Source organism: Peromyscus maniculatus, chromosome X (genome assembly GCF_049852395.1).
Source record: "Peromyscus maniculatus bairdii isolate BWxNUB_F1_BW_parent chromosome X, HU_Pman_BW_mat_3.1, whole genome shotgun sequence".
Taxonomy (NCBI): domain Eukaryota; kingdom Metazoa; phylum Chordata; class Mammalia; order Rodentia; family Cricetidae; genus Peromyscus; species Peromyscus maniculatus.
The window spans coordinates 56,264,178-56,279,171 of NC_134875.1; the positions used below are offsets into that span (position 1 = coordinate 56,264,178).

Genomic DNA, 14,994 nt, shown 5'->3' on the forward strand with positions numbered 1-14,994 from the left:
AACTTTAAATATACCATCTCTATTTTGGTGCTTCCTAAATTTCTATGTCTAGTTTGGATCTCACTCAAAAATCTGAGAAGCACATGTCCAACTGCTCACTTTCAATCTACTACATGTAGACAGCTAAAAGGCATCTCAAACTCAGTATGTTCTGAACTGAGTTCCTATCTTCTTTCCAACATCTGTTCCTGCCAGTCTTCACCCATCTCACTAAGAGTTCTTTATTCAGAGCCACTTGGCATCTGAATTATTGATTCCACTTTCTACTTTATGTTCAACCCACTTAGAAAAGCCATTTGCTTTACCTTCAAAATATATCTGAAATGTGCCCACTACCACCATTATCCACAACCAACTCCTCATCCAAAACCAGTATCATCAATGTGTGGAGAACTGTTGCTTTATAATTACACTAATTCTCTGAATTTCCATTCATGTTTCCCTAAAGTACAGTTTTTTTCCCACATAGTAGCAAGAATCATTCATCCTTTAAAAAAAATGTACATCAGATTACAGTGATCCATTTGTCAAACCCTTCTAATGGTTTTCAACAAGACTCAGAATAAAATCCAAATTCCTTTTCACAGTGAATCTGTATCTCACATGGTTTGGCTCTGTCTCACACACTAAAATAAGTCTGTTCACTGTTTCTTTGCTTTCTTCATTTTTTTTTCTATAGTGCTTGGGACTGAATCCAAAGTGTTGTACATGCTAAGTAGTCATCTCTACCATTCAGCAGCCACCGATGTCTCTATTTTAGCCACACCAGTCATGTTACTGTTTTTAGAAGCAACCCAAGAAGTTCGTTTGTTCTTTCTCAGGCTTAGAATACTCTACAACATAGAGTCATGCCTCACTCCTTCATTTCATTTCACTCTTTTTTTTATTTAAAGAGAACTTCTCTGACTATCCCATCTAAAATAACATTCCTACATTCTAACACTCCCTAGCCTTGTACATTATGACATTTTTCTCCATATCAGTTATTACCACTTATTAATTTATTCTTATCTCATATATTACATCCCAGCTGCAGCCTCCTCTCCCTCCACTCCTCCCAGTTCCCCATCCACCCCTTTTCTCCAGATCCACTCCATTTCCCTTCAGAAAAGAGCTGGATTCCCAGGGATACATCAGGGGTGTCCCTGCATGGAGGTCCAGAGAAGCCATTGCATGAGGCTGTGAAAATGAAGCCTGGATTTTGTTGGAGACACCAAAATGTTGGAGACAAGATGCCAGAGTCATGGGATACCTGTCAGGGAAAGCTGATAACAGGGTGTGGAACCAGCCCAAGAGAGAGAAGTGTGTTGCAGTCAACAAAGCAAAAAGGAGTTGGAGATCTGAAGAGTGTTTTGACATCAGACATGGAGATGCAGAGTTTGGAGTTTGCCTTGCTGGGTTTTGGTCTTACATTGGTCCAGTATTTCCTCACTATGCTCTCTTGCTTCCCCTTTGGAATGGTAATGTATATTCTGTGACATTGTATGTTGGAAGTATGTGATCTGTTTTTTCATTTTGATTTTACAGGGGGTTACAGCTAAGAGATTCCCATGAATATCAGAAAGTTTGAACTTTGGACTTTTCTTTTTGTTTTTACGAGACAGGTTTTCTCTGTGTAGCTATATGCCTTTCCTGGAACTCACTTTGGAGACCAGGCTGGCCTCGAACTCACAGAGATCTGCCTGCCTCTGCCTCCCGAGTGCTGGGATTAAAGACGTGCGCCGCCGCCGCCGCCGCCGCCACCACCACCACCTGGCGAACTTTGGACTTTAAACAGTGTTGAGACTGTTATAGACTATGGGAACTTTTGGAGTTGGACTGAGTGGATATTTGCATTATGATATGGCTACAAGCCTACTGGGGGCCAGGGATGGAATGTGGTAGTTTGAATAGGAATGGCCTCCATAGGCTCGTATATTTGAATGCTTGGTCATTAGGGAGTGATGCTACTTCAGAGGGATTAGGAGTTAGAGTGAGTGTGGAGTGGGTGTGGCCTTGTTGGAGGAAGTGTGTCACTGGGGGTGGGCTTTGAAGTTTCAGAAGCCCAAGCCAGGTCCAGTGCCATTCACTCTTCCTGTCGTCACCTGTGGATCCAGATGTTTAACTCCCAGCTTCTCCTCCAGCATGTTTGCCTGCATGCTGCCACGCTCCCTGCCATGATGACAATGGACTAACCCTCTGAAACTGTAAGCCAGCCCTAATCAAATGTTTTATTTTATACGAGTTGCCGTTGTCATGCTGTCTCTTCTCAGCAATAGAACAGTGACTAAGACATATTAGGTACTTGTTACAGTAAAGGATCATCAGAATAGCATTTTCCCACATCAGAATCTAGAAGCAATATGCCTTTTTCAAATTGTCATTTAGTGTTTTCCTCCCTCATCTTTAATACACAGACACAGTCTCTTTAGTATCAAATAGCTGTTTACAGAAGCCATAAGCTATGTATAGTCATAAATATTGCACAAGCTACAGTTGAGGCACCTAGACAAACACTACCAATATTTGTGGGAAAAAAGATGTTGGTTTTAAGTAGAAGTATTACAATGCACCATTCAGGCTCTTCTGGAACCCAAATGAGGGAGAAAGCCTTATTGCCATTCAGTTAGGTGACAAGTAACTAATCTTTCACATCATGGATCATGAATCCAATGTGTGCATCACAGGAGTAAAGCTCTGGTTAACTCCTGGATGAGCAGGACACAAGGAAAAGTGACTTCTAAACTCTGCCAAGACAGGGTAAGATGGTCTCTCAGAATTCCTGCTTTTGAAAATGGTCTGTCAGATACTCTAGGCCTGTAGCCAATTTGAATGCACCAACAATGCTGAGAAACATTAAGTGACTGTCCAGGCTGCCAGGTGTCTCTGTCTACTCTTGCAAGACTCCTGAAAGTTGCTTGCATCCATCTTCCATTTCTTAGGTATCATTATATTCCTTCTCAGGTCTTTGATGGGATTGAAGACTAGCAGTTATAGTTACAACATATATATATAATCTTAGATAAACTTATTAAGTATTAGATTCAGGTTCTTTAGGATAGGACACCTTTTGGAATGATCTTTGTAGCATGTCATTTACCTATGCTCCAGACATCTCTGGATTTTAGTGTGTGTCTCTTGTTTGATATTGTTCACGTTGGTTGTAGTTCCATCTTATCTAGGTCATTATCCCTCATTATTCCTGGACAATATTTGATAACCATTCCTTTGTATATAGCCTTGTATTAGGTTAGAACCTTCTTATTTAGACAAAAGGGGGAGATGTAGTGGGTAGCCATTTCAGCTTTGACCTGGAAATACCACCCCCTTTGAGGCTTCGGTAACTGTCACATCTAGAAGGCAGAGCCGAGAGAGGACCCCTGAAGACCCGACATCTGGATGGGGGAGCTCTCTTGGTTCCTGGACCCTGGACGCTGGAGGTAGACCAAGCAGAGTTCTTTAGAGAACACCGTCGGACTGTGCTACACCTTTCCCAGACCATTACCTATCCCTTCACTTGTAAGTTACCCCACAAAATAAAGCTCCCTTTTAAGTACGTGGAGTTGCCTTAATAATTTCACCAATAGGGCAGTTTTGTCCTAACAGCCCAGCCTACCTGAAGCATCCACAGGCCCACTGGGGCCCATTATGATGAGCAAGTGTATGGTGGAGAAATGGGGGAGAAAGAGGCAGAATGGTTCATGAGCTATGGTAAGAGGCAGTTCTGAGGAAGCGAGGGCAGTGAGGAATGGGCTGATGGTGGTGGCCTGCTTGCCACCTGGGACCAGGGTGACATCTGGGCCTGGGCTGCTGCCTACAGCCAGATCTGGGTCTGCAACAGCCAGGGTCTATGTGGACATCCATGTCCCATGTTGCCACCAAGGCCACAGGGATGCCCCAAGATCTGGGCTGCCACCTGGGGCCACTTTGGTGTCCAAGAGCCATGTTGCCACTGGAAACATGTTGATCTGAGTGGCCTATATTGCTACAGGGGGTGGGGGTGGGGGCGTGATGACCTCCAGGGCTGGCATGTCTGGGCCTGTGGCCCTGCAGCAGCCAGGTTCTGTGTTGATGTCCATAGCTTCAGTAACCACTGAAGGTTGTGTGGATGACCAGGGTCTGGTCAGACACCTGAGTCCATGTTGGTGTCCGAGGTCCACGCTGCCACTGGGGCCATGCTAATCTGAACGGCCAGTGCTACTACCACCCAGTGCCATGGTGACATCCAATTCAGGCTGTGGTATAGGGCCATGTCTGGGTTTGTGGCCCCACCACAGCCAGGGTCTGAGTTGATATCCATGGCTCCTGATACCACTGAAAGCCATGCAAATGCCCAGGTTCTGGGCCATTATTTGGGGCCATGTTGGTATCTGAGGGCCACACTGCCACTGGAGCCATGGTATGATCTGAATGGCCTGCAATGCCACCTGGAGCAAAGATGCTATCTAAGCCCTGGCTGCTGACGAGGACCATGTCTGGGTTTGTGGTCCTACCACAGCCAAGGTCGGGGTTGATATGCATGGTTCCTGATACCACCAAAGGCCATACAGATGCCTGGGGTCTAGGCCACAACCTGTAGCCACGCTGGCACCTGAGGGCCACTCTGCCTTGGGGGCCATGCCAATCTGAGTGGCCTACACTGCCACCTGGGGCCATGGTGTTGCCTGGGCCCAGGCTGCTGTCATGGGCCATGTCTGAGCCCATGGCCCAGCAGCAGCCAGGGTCTGGGTTGATATCTATAGCTCCTGATGCCACTGAGGGCTGTGCAGAAGCCTAGTGTCTGGACAGTCACCTGAGATCATGATAGTGTCTGAGGGCCTTGCTGCCACTAGGGCCATACTGATCTGGGTGGCCTGTGCTGCCACAGGGGCCATGGTGATGTCCAGAACCCAGCTTCTGCTGAGGGCATATATGGGTCCGTGTTCCTGCTGCAGCTGGGGTCTGTGATGATGTCCATGGCCCATGTTACCACAGGAGGTCATAGGAACCATGTGTGTTGAAATCTGAGAAACCTGCTGAGCCAGCTCTGCCTCTCGCTGGTCCTGGGATAGCTGGCCCTGCCCCTCGCTGGACACTGCAGCAGGAGAGCTGCCTCCCCCCCCCCCCCCCCCCCCCCGCCAAGAGAGCTGACCACAGCACTCAGAAGAGATGGCCCCCCACCCTCACCACTGGCGTGGGAAAGCTGGTCCCAATGGCATGGGCCTAGGAGAGCTGGCTCTGCCCCTCGCCTGAGGGGGGCAGCCCCAGTGGTCCGGACTGAGCAGCTTAGCTACCACCCAAACACATATTCTGAGCCTTGGGTTGGCCCACCCTAACATCTACCCCATCTACAACCTGCTGGGGTGCATGAAGGGATTGGTCCTGCAGAACAATAACCACAGATCTCCATGACACGGGGCAAAAGCAGGATATCTGAGAGGAGTTTCTGTGAGGTTCCACTGATGATGGTGTGCCAGAGGCCTTGAACTCATTGCAATGAACATTCTGTGGGTGGGGCTGATGGAACAAAAGGGTATAACTGTGTGACACACAGTAAGTAGTTCCTTATGCCACTAGGATGAATGAAGAGGTGTTGGAGAGGTGGAGGAGCAAGGTGGGGTTTTTGTTGTTTGTTTTTTTTTGTTTTGTTTTTAATTGGGGGGCATGCTGCAGGGGTGAGGGACTGGGAAGTGAGCGGGATTTGGGTGCACGATGTGAAATTCCCAAAGAATCAATAAAGGATTATGTTTTAAAACGATCTACAGATGGAAGACTGCACATGCTTACCATATCACTTCATGTGGGAAAGCTTTTGAATGGGTTTTCTTAAAAATACTCATTACTATGACGAAAATAATTATGTGCAAACTTCAAGGCCTCTAAGAAGCAGTTAAGAGATGGCAGTATCTGATTAAACATGCAAAAGATGGAATTCCCAGTTTATAACACAGAAGAGTAATACCACAGGTTCCTCTTCCATGGTTCTCTTCCTTGGGTGTCAGCTGGATTTCTTTGTTCTGCTCCTGACTTCTCCACAGCCCAGGTGTCTAAGGGATCTTTTCAACAAGTTCCTCGATGATGTATTGAAGAGTCACAGGTTTTTAGCCTTTCCTTTATAAATAACTTGGAATGCTTTCATGTATATTTCAGGCCTTCATTTCTATCAACTTCAAGATTTGCTTTATCAATTTTATCCCCAACCACTATGTTAACTATATCATTCCATGTATGCTACGTTTCCATTTTACTTAACCAAATATCTAGTTTAATGAAGGTGTCTCTTCTTGTGACATCATGAACTAACATAACACTTTATGTACCACTGTAATAGCTGGGAGTTAATCTTCTAGACCTCTCATGGCCAGCAATTTCCCATATTGTAAGTTTAGCCTCATTTCCATCTACTGAAATTGCTTTTCACTTTAAATTCAACACCTTGGGTTGCTACAGGTTCTGGATCAAAAGTATCATTTGTGAATTTCAATACCAGTCTGGACTTGCCCAGCCCACTCTTGCCAATGATGAGGATCTTCAGAGTGATCAGTGTTCAACACACACTTACTCCAGCCTGCCCCCAGCTAGCCTCCTGTGCTCAGGCCCCCATGGGAGGACAGCCCGTGCCTATGCTGATGCTTTCTTTTTTAAGTTTAAATTGCTTTAGAGCAATCTGCCTCCTTTTCTTGAAGTATTTGTATGTATTTCAATTTAAATGGAAGGGACAAAAAGAGAGCAAGATATTTTCATTGATTATAAGTTCAGTTTATTTTCAATTCGCATTTGATGCAAATGTTGGGGTTTAGTTTGGGGCTTTTTTGGTTATTTAATTTTTTTAATTTTTTAGATAGTATCTCACTGTGCAATTGGTCTGGATTCAAAGTGCTGGGAATGGAGTGTATATGAACAGGTCTGGCTTCTTTATTTCATTGACAAAAAATTCTAATTTATTTATCATATACAATATTTTCCTTTGAGGTATATATATATATATATATATATATATATATATATATATATATTGTAGAATGCTTAAATTCAGTTAATCTATAAAATTTGTCTTGTTCTGATTAGAATTAGGCTTACATTTCATTCTTTTAGCATTTTTTCAAGTATATAATATATTGTTATTAGCTATAGTTACCATAAGGAACTGATCCCTTGAACTTATTTCTCCTGTCCATATATTTAGAACCTTTGACCAAGCACTTGTAATCATCATTCAACTCCTTCTGTGAGTTCAGCTCTATTATATTCTACATTTAAGGGTAAACATACATTATCCATCTTCCTTCGCCTGCTTATCTACTCCAGGCTCATCCATACTATCCTCCAGTTTCATCCATGTTGTCTCAAATGGAAGGATTCTTTCCTCAGAACAAAGCATATTCTTTGTTCATTGGTGAGTTGTTAGACTACATTTGGTTCTAAATCCCAAGGCCGTTCGTTGCACACAGTGCTGAGTTAAGTATCAAAGTGAAGATATCTTTTTAGCATACTCATTTCATTCCCTTTGTATATTATTGTGTAGCAATTCCTCTGAGATTAAACTGTCCATCTTAAGATACAGGATTTTAAGGAGGTGTGTAGGGGGTATTCATTCCACCGATGACCTTGCAGTACCAGCCCCTAGAACATGGCCTCTTGGATAGCTTAAGACCTGAGGAGCACGTGTAGGGGCCTTCTCTCTCTCGTGAGATATTATGAGTTCTTTCCTGTACTTGAAGTGAAGTAGAAGAACTAAACCATTTACTACATTGCTTACATTCATAGGGCTTCTCTCCATTTAAAAAAAATATTTATTTATTTTATGTATATGAGTGACCTGTCTTCATGCACAACAGAAGAGAGAATCAGATCTCATTACAGATGGTTGTAAGCCACCATGTGGTTGCTGGGAATTGAACCCAGGACCTCTGGAAGAGCAGACAGTGCTCTTAACTGCTGTGACATCTGTCCAACCCTCTACAACAAAATCCCACCATCAAGCACCACCACTGGAAATCCACGGATTACTGCTAATGAATCTATTTATTAAGAGATTATATGGGGTATCGACTCACTGATACAGGATATGGCAATTTCAGTCACAGAGTCCCTGGAAGGCTGAGAACCAGTTCCACGCTGTTTCATGCCACCTGGCCCAGTCTTCACCATCCAAGAGTGTGAGAGAAAAGGCCTGAGTACATGCTCCTTAGTTCGTAAGCTAGCCAAGAAGCCATGCCCTAGGAGCTGGCACCCCAAGGTCACAGGTGGAAGGAATACCCACCACAGAGTTGAAACAATTGGATGTTCTAAGGTGGGTATGTGAATCATACCATCCTGCAGGGAAGCTCCTAGAACACAGGAAGAAAACAATTCAGGGGACCTGGGAAGTCTCTGATACTGACCAGATCCACTAGCTCTCGGCCCCATTCCCAAGCATGTACAAGCTGTAAGGACTGCTGAGAGACACTCTCAGACCAGACAAGTCACTTAAAAGAGACAGAGAGAAGTTGAGCTGCCTGGAAGAAGCAGACCAGCCACGCTGCTTGGAAGAATCAAAGAACAGCCAGGCAGCTTAGAAGAGTCTCAGACTACCTGAGCTGCCCGGAAAGGACACGCTTCAACTTCTTGTGCTGCTGGCAGGCTGTGTACTGTGCTCCAGGTTTCTATGATTTGTAAGCTATTATGCTGGGTGGGCTTTGGTGACACACCTGTCTTTTGGTCATTTCTGCTCCTGTAAGTAACCCCTCACCCACATTCCTGAAAGTAACCCCAATAAACACATTGGCTCACCAAGATGGACTTTGTTGGTATCCTTACTTTGGTCTGTTGTCAGTTCCCATTTGTTCACATCACCCCAGCAATCTGTCACACAACCTGTATGTGGTTTGTTAGATCGTATTCTACCTTTCAAGTGATCTCTGTACCATTTTCTGCAAGTGCTGTATTCATTTACTTCCTCAACAAGCATGTATAAGATTCCCTTTCTTTATATCATCATCAAGCCTAGTTATCTCTCCTCCCTCACTCCTCCTTCCTCCTTCCCCAACCCCTGTGTCTGTCTCTCTCTCTCCTGTGTCTCTGTGTCTGTCTGTCTGTATGCCTCTCTCTGTGTGTGTGTGTGTGTGTGTATGTGTGTGTTTGTGTGTGTGCGTGTATGTGTGTGTATGTGTGTGTGTGTGTGTGTGTGTGTGTGTGTGTGTGTGTGTGTGTGTGTACAGGCATGCATTGGGCATGTATGTGGAAGTCAAAGGACAACCACCAGTATCAGTTCCTCCCTTTTATCTTATTCAAGACAGAAGTTCTTCTTCTTTATTTCTGCATACACCAGGCTAGCTAGTGAGCAAGCTCCCAGGGACTCTCTGGCTCTGCTTTGCATCTTGCTGCAGGAGTTCCTTCTGGGACTACAGACATACACTTCCATGTCTGGAATGACAAGGATTCTGGAGATTTGGACTCAGGTCCTCATGCAAGCACTTTACCCCGTGAGTCATTAGCCCCTCACAAAGGAGAAAAGGGTGAATATGCACAGTTCAGGGGACTTTTATGGTAGTGAGGAATTTGTAAATGAACAGGGATGTATAGGAACAAAAATAAGAAGTACATGGATTTGGGTTTGGAAACTACAGTCACGAAGCAAGTATAGTAGAATATATAAAACACTGAAGAAATAGAACACACCGATTGCAACCTGAAATCTTGTATCCAACAAAACAATGGTTCTTGTGTAAATGTGAGATACTTTTTCAGAAAAAAATGAAAGAATTTGATGCTAGTAAGCTTGTCTTGCAAAAAAATGTTAAAACAAGTTCTTCAGAAAAAACGAAAAATGCATAACTTAGAAATGTAGGTCTATATGAGAAAATGAGGGTATTGAAGAATGGGTAAATTAAATTTTAATATATTTTATTTTTAACAGTTGACTGAATAATAAGTTTGTCCAAAATAACAATAGAAAACCAGCCGGGCAGTGGTGGCGCATGCCTTTAATCCCAGTACTCGGGAGGCAGAGGCAGGCGGATCTCTGTGAGTTCGAGGACAGCCTGGGCTACCAAGTGAGTCCCAGGAAAGGCGCAAAGCTACACAGAGGAACCCTGTCTCGAAAAACCAAAAAAAAAAAAAAAAAAGAAAAAGAAAAAGAAAAGAAAAAAGAAAACTAATGTATTCCATATTATTGCTCATGAATATTTGATATGAATGAAAACAGTGTTATAATGGATAGGAGAGACAACCTGAACACTTTGTCATAAAGCATGTGAAGTATCGCTTCATAAGAAGTATGGTATCAATTGAAATGTGATGTAAAATATTTGGTAACATGTACGACAAGTTCTAGAATAACCAGAAAAATTCCAGAAAAGAATAACATATGCTAATAAGTAAAGGGAATAATTTTGTAAATACTAAATTAAAAACAGATAAGGCACAAAAGAAGACAAAAACATGAAACTAAGAACATGGGAGCATCCATAAAGTGGTAACAAATGAGGTAAGTACTAATGCGAACACCTTGATGCTCAATCTAAGGATTTTAAAATTTGAATTGTGTGTGCTTGTGTTCATGTCTCTGTGTGGGTTTGTGCACAGGAGTGCAAGTGCCCAGGAGGCTGGAAGAATGTTTCTGATCCCCTAGAGCTGTGAGCCACCTGATGTGGATGCTGCAAACCAAACTCAAGTCCTCTCAAAGAAGCAGGACCTGATCTTAACTACTGAGCCATTTCTCCAGACCCCAATATGCATTTGAAATGTGAATTTTCTGAACACTCTAATTAAAAGATAGATACATTCAGGGTGAATGAAAACAAATGAAGATGGGCCCATGTTGTCGTCTATAGGAATGTACTTTAGGGACTGGTGAGTAGAGTGCTTGTTCTGCAATCATGAGGACCAAAATTTAGACCCCAGCATCCACATAATAAGCCGGATATCCCCATGAACACATGGAATCCTAGCTCTGAGCACTGTAAGGACATTAGGATTGTTGGGGCTTGTTGGCCCAAGTTTAAGGGTGAGATCCCACCTCAAAGGAAAAAACAGAGCATGATAAGGAGGACACCCAGTGTTCTCTTCTGACTGCTGCATTCACATATATGTACACACACTCAGACAGAACCTACACATAAATAAATTAAAACGAACTTTAATTTTTTACTTCCCATAGAAAGGCAATACTTGCCGGGTGGTGGTGGCGGCGCACGCCTTTAATCCCAGCACTCGGGAGGCAGAGGCAGGCGGATCTCTGTGAATTCGAGGCTAGCCTGGGCTACCAAGTGAGCTCCAGGAAAAAAAAAAAAAGAAAAAAAAAGAAAGGCAATACTCTTTTTGCAGCATGTCTGTGTTCTGTTGGAAAGTATTTTATTGAGCATTTTAAAATCTACGTTCTTCAGAGTTACTGGCCTGCAGCTTTCTTTTTTGTCTTGTCTACCTGGTTTGGGTACTAGAGTGATACCGGCTTCATAGAAGTTGGGGAGTGCTGTGGTGAGAAAACACTGAGAAAAATAAGACAAGAAAGCAGGAAGGGGATTTGACAGAAGGAAGGAAAGTTTCAGTTAAAGAGGGAGGGGAAAGGAGAGAGCTGAATGGAATGTCAAACAATAGAAAAATACTGAAATAAATAACTCAGTGACACTGAAAATTATAAATGCATTCATTTTAAAAAGACTTCAAATCAACAATAAACAATATATGTTGCATAATTAGAAAAGGAATAATAAAGTTAACCCATGGCTAGCAGAAGTAAAGAGGTAATAAACATTACAGCAGACACAGGGAATCAAAATAGAAAAACAAATCAATGAAAAGCCTTGGGAAAAAGACAAATCTTTAGCTGGATTGACTAAAACAAACAAACAAAATGACTAAATTTAACAGTCGTGAATCAAATTAGAAACATTACTATATAAAGTGAGGACATAACCACTCTAAGATATGGTTGAGGGGAAGGTTTATATTGTAGCTATGAGGGAGAGGACAGTCAGAGGTATCTGGAAGGATCCAGAGCAGGGATTAGACCAGGCCATGTGAGGAGAGAGACAGGAGGGCCAAGAGAGGAAGCCAAAAGAGAGGACCAAGAGAGCACATAGCTGAAATGGCAGGTTATGCAGGAGTGAGAAGCTGGGAAGGAAAGCCCATGAGCTGGAGAAGTTTGGGGTAGGGGGTGGGGTGAGAAGAGCTGAGAGGCACAGGTACCAAGTGGGTCTGGAGGCCAGCATGCATTTTGGTATGCTAATAGGCACCACAGATAGCCAATTCTTTTGGACCTGACAATTACCACTTTCACAGAAATGAAAATTATGACTACTGTGTGCAATTGAATGCCAACAAATTAGACAACCCAGATGAAATACACATTTTAGAAACACAACTTATAAAGACTGAATAATGAAGTAATAGAAAAGCAGCATAGACCTATACCTAGCAAGGTTATTGAATCATTAACCACAAACTCAAAAAAGAAAAATAATGAAGGCTGGACATGGTGGTGCACGCCTTTAACCCCAGGACTTGGAGGCAGAGGTGAGTGGATCTCTGTGAGTTCAAGGCCAGCCTAGTCTACACAAGTGACGAGTTCAAGGACAGCCAGGGATATGTAGAAACTCTGTATTCCCCTCCTGCCCCCCCACACACACAAAAGAAAGAAAAAGAACAAGGAACAAAATGGCCTTATTGGTAAGCTATACCAAATATTTGAAGGGTAAACTGCTGATATTTATATTAATAATCGTCCTCCACAAAATTGTAAAAAATTGAAAATAGTAGGTGGAGAATACTGCCTAACTCATTTCATAAGGCTACTACTATTAGCCAGGTAAAAAAATTCAGACAAGGTACCACAGAAGAAAAAACTATCTCCTGTGACTGCTAATGCAAAATTCATCAACCAAACACTAGCAGATAAAATTCATTAGCCTATTTAAAGAACAATGCTCTATGGCCAAATGAATCTTATCTACAAGTATAAAAGTGATTAAAAACAAAAAAATCAGTGTAACATGTCCTATTCAAAAATCATGGCACACATTTATCCTTTTATGTAGAAATAACAATCTATGAAAATACAATATACATCTAGGCAGCAGTGGCTCACACCTTTAATCCCAACAATTGGGAGACAGAGGCAGGCAGATCTCTGAGTTCGAGGCCAGCCTGGTGTAGAGTGAGTTCCAAGATAGCCAGAGCTACACAGAGAAACCCTGTCTCAGGAAAAAAATTATATATATATATATGTATATATATATATGTATGTATGTATATATGTATGTATATGTATGTATATATGTATATATATATAATTTTTGAGATTATAATATACTTACATTTGTCCTTCCCTTTCCTTCCTCCCTCCAAACACTCCCAAATACCACTCTCTGCTCTCCTTCAAATTCATAGCCTCTTTTTCACTAATTGTTACTGCATGCATATATATGTATACATACACATATATATTCCTAAATATAACCTGTTCAGTCTTTATACTGTGGCTCGTGTGTATTTCAAACCTCTTCACCAGGTGGTGGTGGTGGTGGTGGTGGTGGCGGTGGTGGTGGTGGCGGCGGCGGCGGCGGCGGCGGCGGCGGCGGCGGCGGTGGCGGCGGCGGCGGCGCACGCCTTTAATCTCAGCACTCGGGAGGCAGAGGCAGGTGGATCTCTGTGAGTTCGAGACCAGCCTGGTCTACAGAGTGAGTTCTAGGACAGCCAGGATGCCAGGACTGTTATATAGAGAAACCTTGTCTCAGAAAACCAAAAAAAAAAAAAAAAAAAAAAAGAGGAAACCTCTTCAACATTATAAAGGCTACACATGAAAAGCCTACAGCAAACTCATATAACATAATCAAAGTCTGAAAGTTTTCTCTTAAATCAAGAATAAGGCAAGGATGTCTACTTTTCCCACTTCTATTCAACATGTTATTTCAAGTCACTGATACAGCAATTAGACAAGAAAAATAAGAGCCATATAAGTTAGAAGGAATAAATAAAATGATCTCTTTGCAAATGGCCTAATTATATGTAAAAACTTAACCCCACGATTTTACAGAAAACCAGTTAATATTGATAAACAATATCAACACATTTTCAACATACAAAATGTGTTGTGGGGTTGGAACTAGCTGCTCAAGCCCCTGTACCCATATAAAAAGTGTAAAAGGCCGGAAGCGGTGGCATGCACCTGTGACCCTAGAGCCCGATGGGAAGTGAGAGAGAAGTGCCTGGCAGCTTACAGGCTAGCTGACTTGGAGTATACAGGCCAGCAGCAGGAACAAAAAAGCCTGCTTCAACAAGGTGCGAGTTGAGAAGCAATTGTTGAAAAATGTCTTCTGACCTCCACATTTATCGTGGCACATGCACACCTGTATTCACACACATCAAATACACACATATACACACAATAAATAAATACAACTTTTAAAATGCGTCATGTCCATATATAAGCCTTCTGCAAAAAACTTAAATTACAACATCATTGAAAGATTAGAATCTTCACAAATACACTTAAAGAGCCCAAAGACATTTATATACTGAAAACTAGAAAATACTGCTGAAGAAAATTAGAGCTATAATTTAATGGAAAGTCCTTCTGCGCTCAGTGATTAGAAACCTACATTAAGATATCAACAGACATTTTGTTACATTAAGATATATGTAAAGGAGAAAAAAAGAGAAAAGGACCTTTGCACTATCACCATTTCTGTTGCTCTGTACCCTCTCCACCATGTGAACTATTCCTCCGTACCTTTCCTGATGTAGTAGACTGAATTATCTAAAACTGTGAGCAAAATTATCCTTCCCAAGTTGTTTATGTCAGGGACTTTGCTCACAATAATAAAAAGCTAGCTAATACAAGCTTCAAGATAATTTAATATGGCAAAGACAGTCTTTTTTAATGCAGTGTATACGTCTGTCCAGGTGCTCATGGACATGAGTGTATGTGTATGTGTGTGTGGAGGTCAGAGTTTGGCATTAGATGACATCCTCAGGAACACCATCTACCTCCTTTGAGACAGTTTCTCAGTGGCCTGGAGTTCATCAAGCAGGCAAGACATGGAGAGTCAATGAATT

The 14,994-nt window shown here is 42.5% G+C and overlaps 1 protein-coding gene and 1 pseudogene across 9 annotated transcripts in view; both read right to left on the bottom strand.

The window, feature by feature from the left end:
• Gprasp1 (G protein-coupled receptor associated sorting protein 1) overlaps positions 1-14,994 on the bottom strand; it is a 61,741-nt gene that overhangs the window by 13,567 nt on the left and 33,180 nt on the right. The gene's annotated exons all lie outside the window — the stretch shown is intronic.
• LOC102916191 (ras-related protein Rab-18 pseudogene) lies at positions 5,104-6,505 on the bottom strand (annotated as a pseudogene).